Source organism: Hevea brasiliensis, chromosome 8 (assembly GCF_030052815.1).
Source record: "Hevea brasiliensis isolate MT/VB/25A 57/8 chromosome 8, ASM3005281v1, whole genome shotgun sequence".
Classification (NCBI taxonomy): Eukaryota; Viridiplantae; Streptophyta; class Magnoliopsida; order Malpighiales; family Euphorbiaceae; genus Hevea; species Hevea brasiliensis.
Window position 1 is genome coordinate 63,978,447 of NC_079500.1, and position 14,458 is coordinate 63,992,904.

The window sequence follows — 14,458 nt, forward strand, 5'->3', positions numbered from 1 at the left end:
GGTATGGGTCTTAACTATTCATGGTTAAAATTTCAGGTCAATTGGACCTGTTTTGAGTGAGTTATGGCCTAAACACTCACTGCTGCCCAATTGGTCATTTTTCAGGTCCTAATTGCACCTAATCCGAATTGGTCATTTTCTTAGGTCACCTTGCAAGCAGAATTTTGGTATGTTTTCTCAATGAAAGTTGGCACAATTTGTGCCTAGTTTCACCTCCAATTGGTCTCATACCAATTGAGGTTACACATTTAAACTTATTGGCTAAAATGTACACTGCCCTCTATATGCCTTTCAAACTCCAATTCAAACACATATTTAACTTGCAATTTGTTTACTTCCCTACCAATCTATTTTGGTACATTACCAAAAGCATATTTTACTTTACACTAACATTACTTTGGGCAGATTACAATTACCCTCAACACACCAAATATAATTCACATTTACAAGTTCTAAATACCATTACATACACACCTAACCATTACAAATCTTACATACACTTTACAATATCAATCTCCATACATATCCATCAATCCTTTTAGGTCAATATTCTGCCTACACTTCCATGAATACATACAATTATTCAAGTGTCCCCAAGCTGCCGCAAACCTTCTTCAACACCACATTGCCCTACAATTCATCAATTCTCATTCAAGTGCAAAAATCACCATATAAACATGAAGTAATTCACTAGGATATTAAATCATCATGATCAACATTATTTCTCATCAATTATATGCACAATTATCTCATCAAAAACGTGACTCCATGGCTGTCCAAAATGAAAACAATAATAACTCTTCAAACTCAAAATTTTCCTTCACAAAACCAATACCCATAACATGCACACAAAACTTAACAAAGGAATTCTCAAAAATGTAAACTTACCTTTGATTGTATCTTGCTAAACCTTCACCAAACTTCTCAAATTTGGTATCAATATCTTCCTTGTGATGTGTAGACAAAGTTTTATGAAGGAACTCAAGTGATTAGAAGTGAAATGAGTGGTTAGATGAGCTTGCATGAAAAACGGCTATGGTGTTTCCTCTCACCTTCATTCACGGCAATGTTGAGATAACTTTGAGGAAGATGAAGTTCAGCTGGTTAGTGGACTTGCATCAGCACCTTTTTATGTTTAATTAAATCTTTAGTGGTCCACTAACAAAGTTTAAATCATATAATAAGGTAATTGTTCATTTATTCCACATTTAACCAATGATTTTAGCTATTTACTTTAGGTACCACTAAATTAATTTTTCCTTTTATTTTCTAAGTGTAACACTATTTATTTTTAATGGACATTTAGGTCAAAAGACACTTCGGGATGTCAAATGACCATAATGCCCCTGTTCGGGTTGCATTCCCGATTTTTCGGTAACACTGTATTTTGTCTGTTTTTCGATTTCTCACTTTTCTTTGTACTAATTATTTAATTTTTCTTTGATCTTTCTAATGATATTTATTCTTCAATAAGGTTCTATTTAAGTCCAAAAAATGTTTTCCGTGGTTCCCGCATCCGTATTAGTCAACGGTCCACGCCGTGACTTTCCCAAAGGCTGATCACCCATCGTTAGGTTTCCATTGCTTAACTTGATCACATTTCTTTGCTATCATTTTTCCTTTGTTTTTCTTGTACTTTCTTTTCTTGTATTTCATTATTTTATGTCTCCTCACTCATATCGAAGTACGGTTCTAGGCATCCTAGCTGTCCGGACAACACTAGTCACCGGAGCAGCAGAACGCACTACCGAACTTTGGGGTGTTACACGGTCTGATCCGGTTTACACATAATTCAGTGTTTCTTCCGGAACCCTGACCTAATTATTTGACTGACTTATCAACTCTTTTTTGTGATTTTCTCTTTTCCTCTAGTTTCGCCATAGTCCTTAGGACCGCGGTGTCATAATTTCCCATTCAAAATTAGGGTTAGAACTGACCTTGCAATCACTTCCCGATAAGGTCACCCAATGCTGTGACCCCCGGCTCATTTAACCTTTTATGCTTTATTTTTCTTATTTCTACTTGACCTTCTGGTAATTACTATTTATTCTTATTCAGGGCTTTTCTAAGTGACTCAAACTTAGTTCTAATTCTCTTAATTTTCTTGACTGACATTGGTCATCGGAACAATGAAATATACCAGGCTATGCATATTGAGGTATTACAAACCAGATGCAACTTACAAACCAATCAGTAAGAAATTAGATGCAAACCATGTAGCAAATACCCAATAACATCATTTGCTACAAACTTAGAATCACAAGACATCACAAACTCATGATTATTGTGTTGTACAACATATACCCAACACCTAAAGCCAAAGAAAGCACAAAGTCACAAACATAAAAGAAGAAGAAGAAGAAGAAGAAGAAGAAGAAGAAGAAGAAGAAGAAGAAAAAGCTAGAGGGGAAGAGCATTAGTGCTACCACCATTAATCGAATTAGGAAAGCCATCGCGACCATCACAAGTCATTAAGGCATGATGATTGAGAGAACTCTAAAGATTCCAAAATGAAAGGGAAGGGAAGTGAAGGGAGAACTATTATTTCTATAATTGAAAGCGGCTGAGGAATGGATTCATTGAAGCAATTACATGCGGTTTGATTAATTGCAGTCTGGATTAGAGAAGATGACTGCTATTGTGAACAATCAAATAGGGAGAAGAGAACAATCGAAGTTGCAGATGCTAATGAAGAAAGTCATTCTATTAAAAAAAATAAGGATTATTATAAAGGGAGGAAAAAGTTCGGTTGGTTCTATTTTTTTGGTTTTTTAACCTTAAAAACCAAATCGAACTAAATAACTGATTTTTCTCAAAATCAACAATCAAAACCGAACTGATTAACTGAAAAAATGAACAAAAAAATTGAATTAAATTGGTTTGGTTTAGTTTTTCGATTAAAACTGATGAGCTCATCCCTCAACATTAAAAGTTTGAGATGTAAATTCACTAGCATTATCAAGACTAATTTTCTTAATTTGATAATCAGGAAATTGTGCTTGTAGGCAAATTATTTGTGCAAGCTATCTTGCAAAAGCCAAATTGTGAGATGATAGTAAAAACAAGCCTAATAATTAATTTTCCTTGAGAACAAGTAGTACGTGATAATTCATTGAATTGAAAAACCTTTTGGGTTTTCAATGAATGACCACATGAATTCTCAATAATTTTTTGCATCATAATTGATTTGGGATGGTCCAACCAATCATGCCAAATAATAAAGTCATTTTGATTAGTAAACTTCAGGTTTAAATTAGTAAACTTCGAGTTTATGTTGTGCAAAATCTCACATGTGCACGGGATCATTAACAAATAATAAAGTGATAAGTAGAGTATCATTCCCACAAAAACCATATTGAGTACCAAACTATAGTGATTTTAATTATCTAGACGATCGAGTTGTAGAGAAATAGTAATTAAATCTAAATTAAATGAAATAAAATCTAAAATAATTAACTAAACTTGAATATCAATTAATAAAAACATTCTAGAGCTAGGGGTTCACACTTCAATCAATTACATATTCAATCTAATTTATTCAATAAATGGGAGATTATTACTTTGAAGGAAATTAATCATAAGTTAACTTATGGCCTCTCTTAAGGCACTCAAGTTATATTTTAATTAACCCAAACCCTACTTTCTTAACGAATGAATTAATTAAAACACATTATGCTCTTTGATTATTTGTTAGATCCATATAGAATTCTAGCCCATCTCTTGATCAAGATCTCTAAGTTCAAAATCATGTTATTTCAATATTAATCTTCACCTTTCAGTCATTCAATTAATATCTAGGATCAATACTAAGCGAGTACAAATACATAGCATGCATTAGGAACATAAGAGATTGAATCAAAGAACAAAATACCCAATAGATTAAATAAAATCAAACCAGATTGATAATTAAATTGAAAGTGTTACATCCCTTACCCTAAAATAAAGGAACTACTCACACATGGTGATTTTTACAATTACTTTTATAAAATAATAAAGAGGAGACATGATAAGAAATAGAATGAAAGAAGCCAGATGGAGAATTGTGGCCTTAGACTTTTGAAACTTCAGCTAGAATTTCCTATGAAAGCCTTACAGATCTGTTTCTCCTTTTGTCTCTTTTGAAGTTAATGTGCTCTCTTGAATGTAAATTTTTTGTTCCCCTCCTCAAATCTTGACTTATTATATTTATATCTAGTGTAAAAACCCTTATTTCAGAGTCCTAAACGCCTTAGGAGTCCATCCGAGTTGAGTTAGAAAAAAGAAAAGTTAAGTTAGAATTACTGTCTAGGATTATTGTATAGGCCGTGTAGTGTTACATGGGGTACCTCATGCAATGTTCTGTAACTTGAATTTTTGAGTGTTCTTTTATCCAGAAGGTTGCATAGGGTTTAGGAGGTTACACAGGGTAGGTTACATGGCCCGTGTAATTCTTTTAGCTTTCCATTCTTCACTTTTTAACCTCCAAACCTCTTCCAAACTTGTCTTTAGCTCTAAGATCACATGAAAACACATGATATAATATAAAAATCAAGGAATTAGGTTAGATTAACAAGTTTTATAAAATATAACTAAAAACACTTAAAAATAAACTTCAAAAGACACTAAATGCTAAGAAAATACCATGAATATTGACTTTAAATGCCTATATAATTTGGCTACATTAGTTTACCATAGCATGTGTTTCAATCACAACTAGTGTTGTGTATTACAATCTAGAGGACAAATAAGGTAATTTTTCTAATAAACATTTCTTCCCACAAATAATAGAAGTAATGCAAAGATACTTTATATTTCCCTTATTCATTATTGCAATATGATATCCATTAAACCACATATCTTCAAAACTTAATAAATTCCTTTAAGACTCAGGGGAGAATAATGCATTATTTATAGTAAATCTTGTTCCTTTGGGCAATGATATAATGATATATTAGCTCTTCCAGAGACCTCAGTTAATTTCATACTACTAGACATTGTATTAACACATGCTTGCTTCATAATCAAATCAGGAAAATATTTCTTATTGGTAAATTTGGTGTGCATGGTTGCACTAAGTATGAGACATATATCCTCACTATTGATCTTGAATCCAATTAGATGAAAAACCATACTTTCTTCATGAAACAAGGTAAATAGCATAAGAAATATATTATAAGGAAATAAATTCAAGGAAAACATTGCATAGTAAATTCTAAAACATAATGAAGCATATGAACTAAAATAAGGAATATTAAGAATTATCTAATCTCAAATACTTCCATCATTTACCATATGATCAATACTTCATTTAGGGACAAATCCATTATTAATCATATGGTTAATTCCTCCTTCAGGGAGAAAATCAGTAACATCTAAATGTGTTGTATTAATTTGGCCATGGAAAAAATCATTATAGATAAGGTTTGTTTCAATAGTTTTTCTCTTGCCTTTCAAAGATGCTTGGTAAAGCTCAACAAAATGCTTTGGCATATGACAAGTACATGACCAATGACCTTTTAAGCCAAAATGATAATATTCATTCTCCATATTCTTTTATTTTGTCCACTTGTATCTTTCTCTTTTATTTTTTTACTATTCTGCCACTTCTAATGGTGAGATGTAGTTTTACTGATAGAATAGTGATTATTATGACCGCCAAGATTGTGAAAAGTGAAGGAGCGGAAGCGTGAAAAACACAAGTTTATACCATTGAATTCAAAAATTTTCACCTAGGGTCACATGCATCATGCAAGATTTATTTTTATCTATTTGATTTCAATGATAAACAACATATTAAAACTCTTCTAATATGTTTTTGGATCTGTATTTGCCATTTAAGATTTTAGAATTAATTAGATTAATTTTAGAACCCTAGATTAAATCAAGAACAAACACACTAACCTCCTGATGCACTGCAGTGTATTTGCGCCTTTGAGATTCGTCTTTAGGATACCAGATATTGTCCCTCTAGCTTGTCCACACTAAGAACACCTATGGCAGCCCTTGAACAGCTTTTAAAGCTTTTTCTATTATTTAGAAAATCAAGTTCTGCCTTTTAAGAGATTAAAGATGTAAACAGGACACTAGAAATGATTTCTAGTATTTTTAATTCAAGAGATTGTTTGCTAATCTCTTGGAATAGATGAGAGATGAAGAAGAAGAGAGGGAGAGCTTCAAAGTGGTGGCACCAAGGTTATTTACTGCTGGTTGTCTTGTTTTCTTTTTATAACAACACTTATATAGCTAGGTTAACACATTAAACCCTTGCCACATGTCACCCTTTGATTGGTTCTAGGTTTAATTGACCCAATCACATTGTGCCAAGTGTCAAACCTATATTTGATCTTAATTTTAATCATCTTACATGATTAAAAGACATTTGGTAAGCTTATGTGTAATGCCATGTGTCACCATCTCATGGTGCCACATGTCACCCTGTGAAATGACCAAAATGCTCCTGTGTCTTAATTTTGAGTTCTTAACCCAAAATAGTTATTTCTCTTCTTCTAATCAATTTATATCAAATATAAATTAATTAATTAATCTCTATTAATTAATTTCTCATTAATTAAATTCATATTTAACACTTTAAATATAAATTTAACTTATACTATACATCCAATAATCTAGATTTGGTTTCAAGTCATGCTAGGGATTTTGCAATCTAATTGCAAACCAAACATATTTAATTAATCAATTAAACTCTTTAATTAATTAATTAAATCATATTTAATTAGGTGATAACTTGTGTATGTGTGTGACTTACTAGGCTCATCACTAATTGGCAATGAGATATGATATCAACTCTTAATATAATCGAACTCTTTCTTACCATAAATGATTTCTCTAAATCATTTTATGCACCTCATAGACCATGGTTAACACCTAGCATAGCATGCCATGGCCACCCAATTAGTAATAAAGTTTACCTTCAATGAATCTATAATCATATGTTACCATGCACTGGAATCTCTCTGTTACAAAATCCCAACTCAAGTTGGAGTTATGGTTTATGTCAAACTCCATTTGCTATGAATATTATGTTCTCTTTTAATTCCAATTCTTGATTAAAAAGATTTTGTCAATAGAAACTCTTTTCTAATTAAATCTATCTGTCCTGGCCAGAAACTTGAAACATCAAGAATAATTAAATGAACATAGGATTTTATCTCTATTTACTCAGAGGAATAGATTCCATCTTGATCAACACCTACCTCCATATATAACTAGTAGGAGCCAACACATGCCCATATACCCATACACAGTACAAGTATGAAAGCAGTATCAAACTCAAACTACATATATACAAGATAACGGTTCTATCTCAGGTCTAAAGATTATATGCACTGATATGATTTATGACAAAACATTGACAAGAGTAAACTCCATGTGCTTGTCACAAGTGTCACTGGTTCGGCCTACTTATCATTTATAAGTGCCTATCATGTTTGTCATATGGCATGAGACTCACCATTCCATCTTTTTTATATCTCATATAAATAACTTGAGAACAAACATGAATACAATCTTTCTGGATAAGTCATGTCCTCATTATGAAGTATCCTCGATCGTGAACCTATTTATGATACTTTGTACTAGAAATACTGTCACTCATATTCTTAACAACTTAAGAATAGAATTTCTAATAAAATATCAATGGACCTTTTCTATTACGCATAAATATATTATGTAAACGGAAAAGTGGAAATGCCTTTTATTAATAAAACATGTACAAGATACATACTAAATGATATGCTCTAGGGCATACTACTAAAAATCTCCCACTAGCACTAGAGCCATTCATTACAATATCTTAGACCCATCTTCTCAAGATGTCGGTCTAGCTGAGTCTATGACATAGGCTTAGTGAATGGATCAGCTGGATTTTCAGCTGATGCTATTTTCTGCATGGCTACATCGCCTCGTCCAACTATTTCTCTGATAATGTGGTAGCGCCTTTCTATGTGTTTGGATTTTTGGTGAGACCTTGGTTCCTTAGCTTGTATGACTGCTCCATTGTTGTCACAGTGTAGCAGAACTGCTGACTCAATGGAAGGAACTACTGTAAGTTCTGTCACGAACTTCTTTATCCAAACAGCTTCCTTTGCAGCATCTGATGCAGCAATATACTCAACCTCGGTAGTGGAATCTGCAGTCATGCTCTGTTTGGAACTCTTCCAACTGACTGCACCTCCATTACAAATGAACACATATCCAGAGGTAGACTTTCTATCATCGATATCTGATTAGAAATCAGAATCAGTATCACCATCCAATTGCAAGTAGATCAAGAATAAATCCTTAGTTCTTCTCAAGTACTTAAGGATATTCTTAACAGCTATCCAGTGTTCCAAACCTGGATTGGATTGATACCTGCTAGTCAAACTAACAGCATATGCGATATCCAGCCTAGTACACAACATTGCATACATTAAACTTCCAATAGCTGAAGCATATGGAATCCTGGCCATCTTATCTCTTTCTTCAAGTGTCTTTGGAGACATCTCTTTAGAAAGATGGATAACATGTCTCACTGGTAACAATCCTCTCTTGGAATCAAGCATGTTAAACCTCTTTAACACCTTTTCCAAGTATAGACTTTGGGATAAACCAATTATTCTTTTCGCTCTATCTCTATAGATGCGAATCCCAAGAATATAGGTTGCCTCCCCTAAGTCTTTCATGGAGAATGTATTTGACAACCATACCTTTACAGTTGTCAACATACCTATGTCATTACCCATCAACAGTATATCATCCACATATAAGACAAAGAAAGTGACAGCACTGTCACTAACCTTCTTATATACACATGGCTCATCCTCATTTTTGATAAAACCAAAGGATTTAATGGCTTCATCAAAACGGATGTTCCAACTCCTCGAAGCTTGCTTCAACCCATAAATGGATCGCTTTTAGCTTGCATATCTTGGAACCATCTTGGGATTCAAAACCCCTAGGTTGTTCCATGAAAATGTTTTCTTCAATGTATCCATTGAGAAAAGCTGTTTTGACATCTATCTGCCAAATCTCATAATCATAGTATGCAGCTATTGCTAATAGAATTCTAATTGATTTAAGCATGGCAACAGGCGAGAAAGTCTCCTCATAGTCGATTCCTTGCCTTTGGCGAAACCCCTTCGCTACTTATAGGTCTCTACCTTTCCATCAGAACCAATTTCTTCTTGAAAACCCATTTGTTCCCCATAGGTACAATACCTTCAGGTGGGTCAACAAGATCTCAAACTTGATTCTTATACATGGAATCAATTTCAGATTTCATAGCATCAATCCATTTTGAAGAGTCTATATCTGATATAGCTTCTTCATAGGTAGGTGGATCATCTCCATGATCTATTTCTTCATGAGTAGACAACTCTTGTTCTTCTTCATGAAGGAAACCATATCTCACTGGTGGGTGAGATACCCTGGTTGTTCTATGAGGAATAGCTGTAGATGTTTCATCAATGGGTGTAGGTTGGCTAGATGGATCTATATCCATAGATATTGGTTGGTCAGAATTCTCCAATTCCAACTCTATTTGCCTTCCTTTGCCTCCTTCTTGAAGAAACTGTTGTTCAAGAAATGTGGCATCTCTACTTATCACAACCTTTTGTGAAGCAGGTAAATAAAAATAATATCAAAAACTATCTTTTGGATATCCAACAAATCAACCTTTTTCTGATCTCGTTTTCAATTTATCAGTGTTCAGCTTTTTGATATAAGCTGGATAACCCCAAATCTTAACATGCTTAAGACTTGGTTTTCTTCCATGCCATATCTCATAAGGTGTGGAAGAAACTGATTTTGATGGAATCCTATTCAGAATATACAAAGCTGATTCTAATGCAAATCCCCAAAAGGAGATTAGCATATCAGTATAGCTCATCATACTACGTACCATATCCAATAGGGTATGATTTCTCCTTTCAAATACACCATTTAGTCGTGGCATTCCTGGAGGAGTCAGTTAGGAAACAATGCCGTGCTCTCTCAAGTATTCATCAAATTCAGTACTCAAATATTCAACTCCACGATTTGATCGAAGAGCTTTAATACTCTTTCCTGTTTGATTTTCTACTTTAGATTTAAATTCTTTGAACTTTTCAAAGGATTCATGTTTGTATTTCATCAAATACAAATACCCAAACCTTGATTTATCATCAGTAAAGGTAATAAAGTAATGAAAACTGCCTCTAGCCATTTTCTTAAATGGACCACATACATCACTATGTATTAGATCCAAAATATTTTTAGCTCTTAGCCCTTGTCCAACAAAGGGTGATCTAGTCATTTTGCCTTGAAGACAAGATTCACAAATTGGAATAGGCTCAGAGCCCAATGAGGATAAAATCCCCATTTTCTCCAGTTTTGTAATCCTATCTTCTGCAACATAACATAACCTTAAGTGCCAAATATATTTTTAACTTGAGTTGATTTTCACTATGGCATTGCATTCTTTTAGATTGCTATATTCTGGGCAGTTCCTATTCCAGTGCCCATCCTTCTGGCAGTGAAAATGCTTTCCTTTGCCATCATCAGCTTTAGTCTTCCTTTTCTGTTTAGCTATTTTCTTGGAAAGACCAGGAATCTGAGATTTCTTTTTCTTATTGCCCTTCTTCTTGTTGGACTTTCTAGTGGAAGAAGATACAATCAAAGCTACCTCTTTTCCTTTATTGCTCGGCATATTCTTTTGGGCAATAACCAGCATGTTGAGTAAACCAGCTAAGGTGCATTCCTATTTAGTCATATGGAAATTTGTCACAGAATTCCCAAAAGACTCAGGAAGGGACTGAAGGATTAAATCCGTCTGTAGTTGGAAATCCATGTTGAAGTCAAGATGTTCCAACTGCTCAATCAGCCGAATCATCTTATGGACATGATCCCCAACATTCTGCCCCTCAGACATCCTCATGTGGAACAGCTGCCTAGATATCTCATACCTAGCATTCCTGCTGTGCTCACCATACAACTCTTGTAGGTGAAGGAGGATCTCACTCGCACTCTGCATGTTCTCATGCTGCTTCTGTCTCATGGAAGCAAGCATGTAACACTTAGCTCTCATATCATGCTCCTTCCACTTGTCTAAAGTTTCATGTTCCTCTTGCGTGGCCTCTTGAGGTAAAGGACCAGGAACATTTGAATCTAGAACATATCCTATATGTTCAAGGTTCAGGACAAGTTTTAAATTTCTTAGCCAATTGGAGAGATTAGGTCCTATCAACCTATTACGATCAAGTATGCTTGCAAGAATATTGGATGGTGGTGGTTGTTCTATGCACATTATTATCAAAAAATTAACTACAGAAAATAACCAGATTAATTAATAAATGTATCATGTAATTGACCAAAACGATTATGGTCTTTTAATCAAATTGGTCCTCCCACTAACTTAATGAATCCTACACTTCCAAAGTAGAAAACGGAAATCCTAGTTGGATGGATTTCTAGTGGGTGATTGAATTCTTATAATTCTATTGATCATCCTCAGGTACATCCATTATTGGAATTACAATAAACTATAAGTGAGCAACTCCTTGCCTATCACATCTCATGTGAGGTTCAATCCTTTACCTAGCCCCTAATGCTCAAAATCTCAGGTACATCCATTATTGACTTATCTTGCATTAGTTAAGTTGATCCCATTGAGCCAGTAATTATCCAAATAATTTTAATGTCCTCAGGTACATCCAATATTGGCCACCAAACCATTTACATATTTACAACATCCCATGCTTAACAATTATTCTTAAGAAAATCTCTTAAATTAATTGCATCTTATGCAACTATTTAAAATTTCTTAAAATAATTGCCCCAATGGAGGGCCCAAGTTATAATTACTTTAATTATAGCATTTCCAACTTAATCATTTGTTTGGAAGATTTTTTGGTCATCCTAATTACTATTAAGGTCTCACTTTGCACATTATCCATTTAGCATGCATATATCATATAATTGCATACATTCCCATACATCTCATGCATTCATGGATAAGTAGTAAATATAGTATGATCATGGACTTTCTAAGAGATTCAATTTTGAGTCACTAAGAATTGAATCAGGGCATTCCTAGGTACATTTCATTCATTCATTTTACAAGAGTTGCTGAAGGAGTACATAATCAACACTTGATCTTGAATTCCTCCCACTGGTCCCACCAATGCTCTTGACCTCCTTGAACTTCTTGTAATCCAATATTACATAGTAATCCTTGGCATACTAAGGCGAATTTACAAGAAGTAAATAAATGAAATTACAACCCAAAAATTATTACAACCTTAATAATACATGCGCAAAATAAATTAAAATAAATTAATTAATTTATAATCCTAAAGAAACATAAAAGGAATAAATCCAATCATATTGGTCTTTTATAGTCTATGATCATCCATCATGCATATCACTATTTAACAATTAAATAAAACATACATAATTAAATTAAATTGAATATTTAAAAATCCAGATTTGAATATGATTCAAATAATTTTAAAAATTCAGATTTGAATCTCATTCAAACAAATTTAAAAATTCAGATTTGAATCACATTCAAACAACTTTAAAAATTCAGATTTCAATCACATTCAAACAATTTTTAAAAAATCAGATTTGAATCACATTCAAACAATTTTTAAAAATTCAGATCTGAATATTATTCAAATAATTTAAAAAAATCAGATTTAAATATGATTCAAACAACTATAAAAATTCTGATTTGAATCACATTCAAAAAACTTTTAAAATTCAGATTTGAATCACATTCAAACAATTTTTAAAATTCTGATTTGAATCAAAATTTAATTGTGTGATTAAAATTCTAATTAAACAATTTAATTAGACAAAGGATGAGCTTTTAGATCATACAACAATTGCAAATTAAAAAGCCAAACCTTGAGCCACCCATGGAACCACAAACCTTGCGCACCATTAGGTGTTCTTCAAGCATGCCGCCACACATCCATTGCAACCAGCAATGGATAAATCATCTCATGATCAAAACACACAATTAAATCATATAATCAATAATCTAAATGGCAAATATAGTGGCTCTGATACCAATTGAAGGAGTGGAAGAGTGAAAAACACAAGTTTATACCATTGAATTCAAAAATTTTCACCCAAGGTCACATGCATCATGTAAGATTTATTTTTATCTATTTGATTTCAATGATAAACAACATATTAAAACTCTTTTAATATGTTTTTAGATCTGTATTTGCCATTTAAGATTTTATAATTAATTAGATTAATTTTAGAACCCTAGATTAAATCAAGAATAAACACACTAACCTCTTGATGCACTACAGTGTATTTGCGCCTTTGAGATTCGTCTTCAGGACACCAGATGTTGTTCCTCTAGCTTGTCCACACTAAGAACACCCATGGCAGCCCTTGAACAGCTTCTAAAGCTTTTTCTATTATTTAGAAAATTAAGTTCTGCCTTTTAAGAGATTAAAGATGTAAACAGGACACTAGAAACGATTTCTAGTATTTTTAATTCAAGAGATTGTTTGCTAATCTCTTGGAATAGATGAGAGATGAAGAAGAAGAGAGGGAGAGCTTCAAAGTGGCGGCACTAAGGTTATTTGCTACTAGTTGTCTTGTTTTCTTTTCATAACAACACTTATATAGCTAGGTCAACACATTAAACCCTTGCCACATGTCACCCTTTGATTGGTTCTAGGTTTAATTGACCCAATCACAATGTGCCAAGTGTTAAACCTATATTTAATCTTAATTTTAATCATCTTACATGATTAAAAGACATTTGGCAAGCTTATGTGTAATGCCACGTGTCACCATCTCATGGTGCCACATGTCACCCTGTGAAATGACCAAAATGCCCCTGTGTCTTAATTTTGAGTTCTTAACCCAAAATAATTATTTCTCTTCTTCTAATCAATTTATATCAAATATAAATTAATTAATTAATCTCTATCAATTAATTTCACATTAATTAAATTCATATTTAAACACTTTAAATATAAATTTAACTTATACTATACATCCAATAATCTAGAATTGGTTTCAAGTCATGCTAGGGATTTTGCAATCTAATTGCAAACCAAACCTATTTAATTAATTAATTAAACTCTTTAATTAATTAATTAAATCATATTTAATTAGGTGATAACTTGTGTATGTGTGTGACTTACTAGGCTCATCACTAATTAGCAATGAGATATGATATCAACTTTTAATATCATCAGAACTCTTTCTTACCATAAATGATTTCTCTAAATCATTTTATGCACCTCATTGGTTAACACCTAGCATAGCATGCCATGGCCACTTAATTAGTAATAAGGTTGACCTTAAATGAACCTATAATCATATGTTACCATGCACTGGAATCTCTCTGTTACAAAATCTCAACTTAAGCTGGAGTCATGGTTTATGTCATACTCCATTTGCTATGAATATTATGTTCTCTTTTAATTCCAGTTCTTGATTAAAATGATATTCTCATCAGAAACTCTTT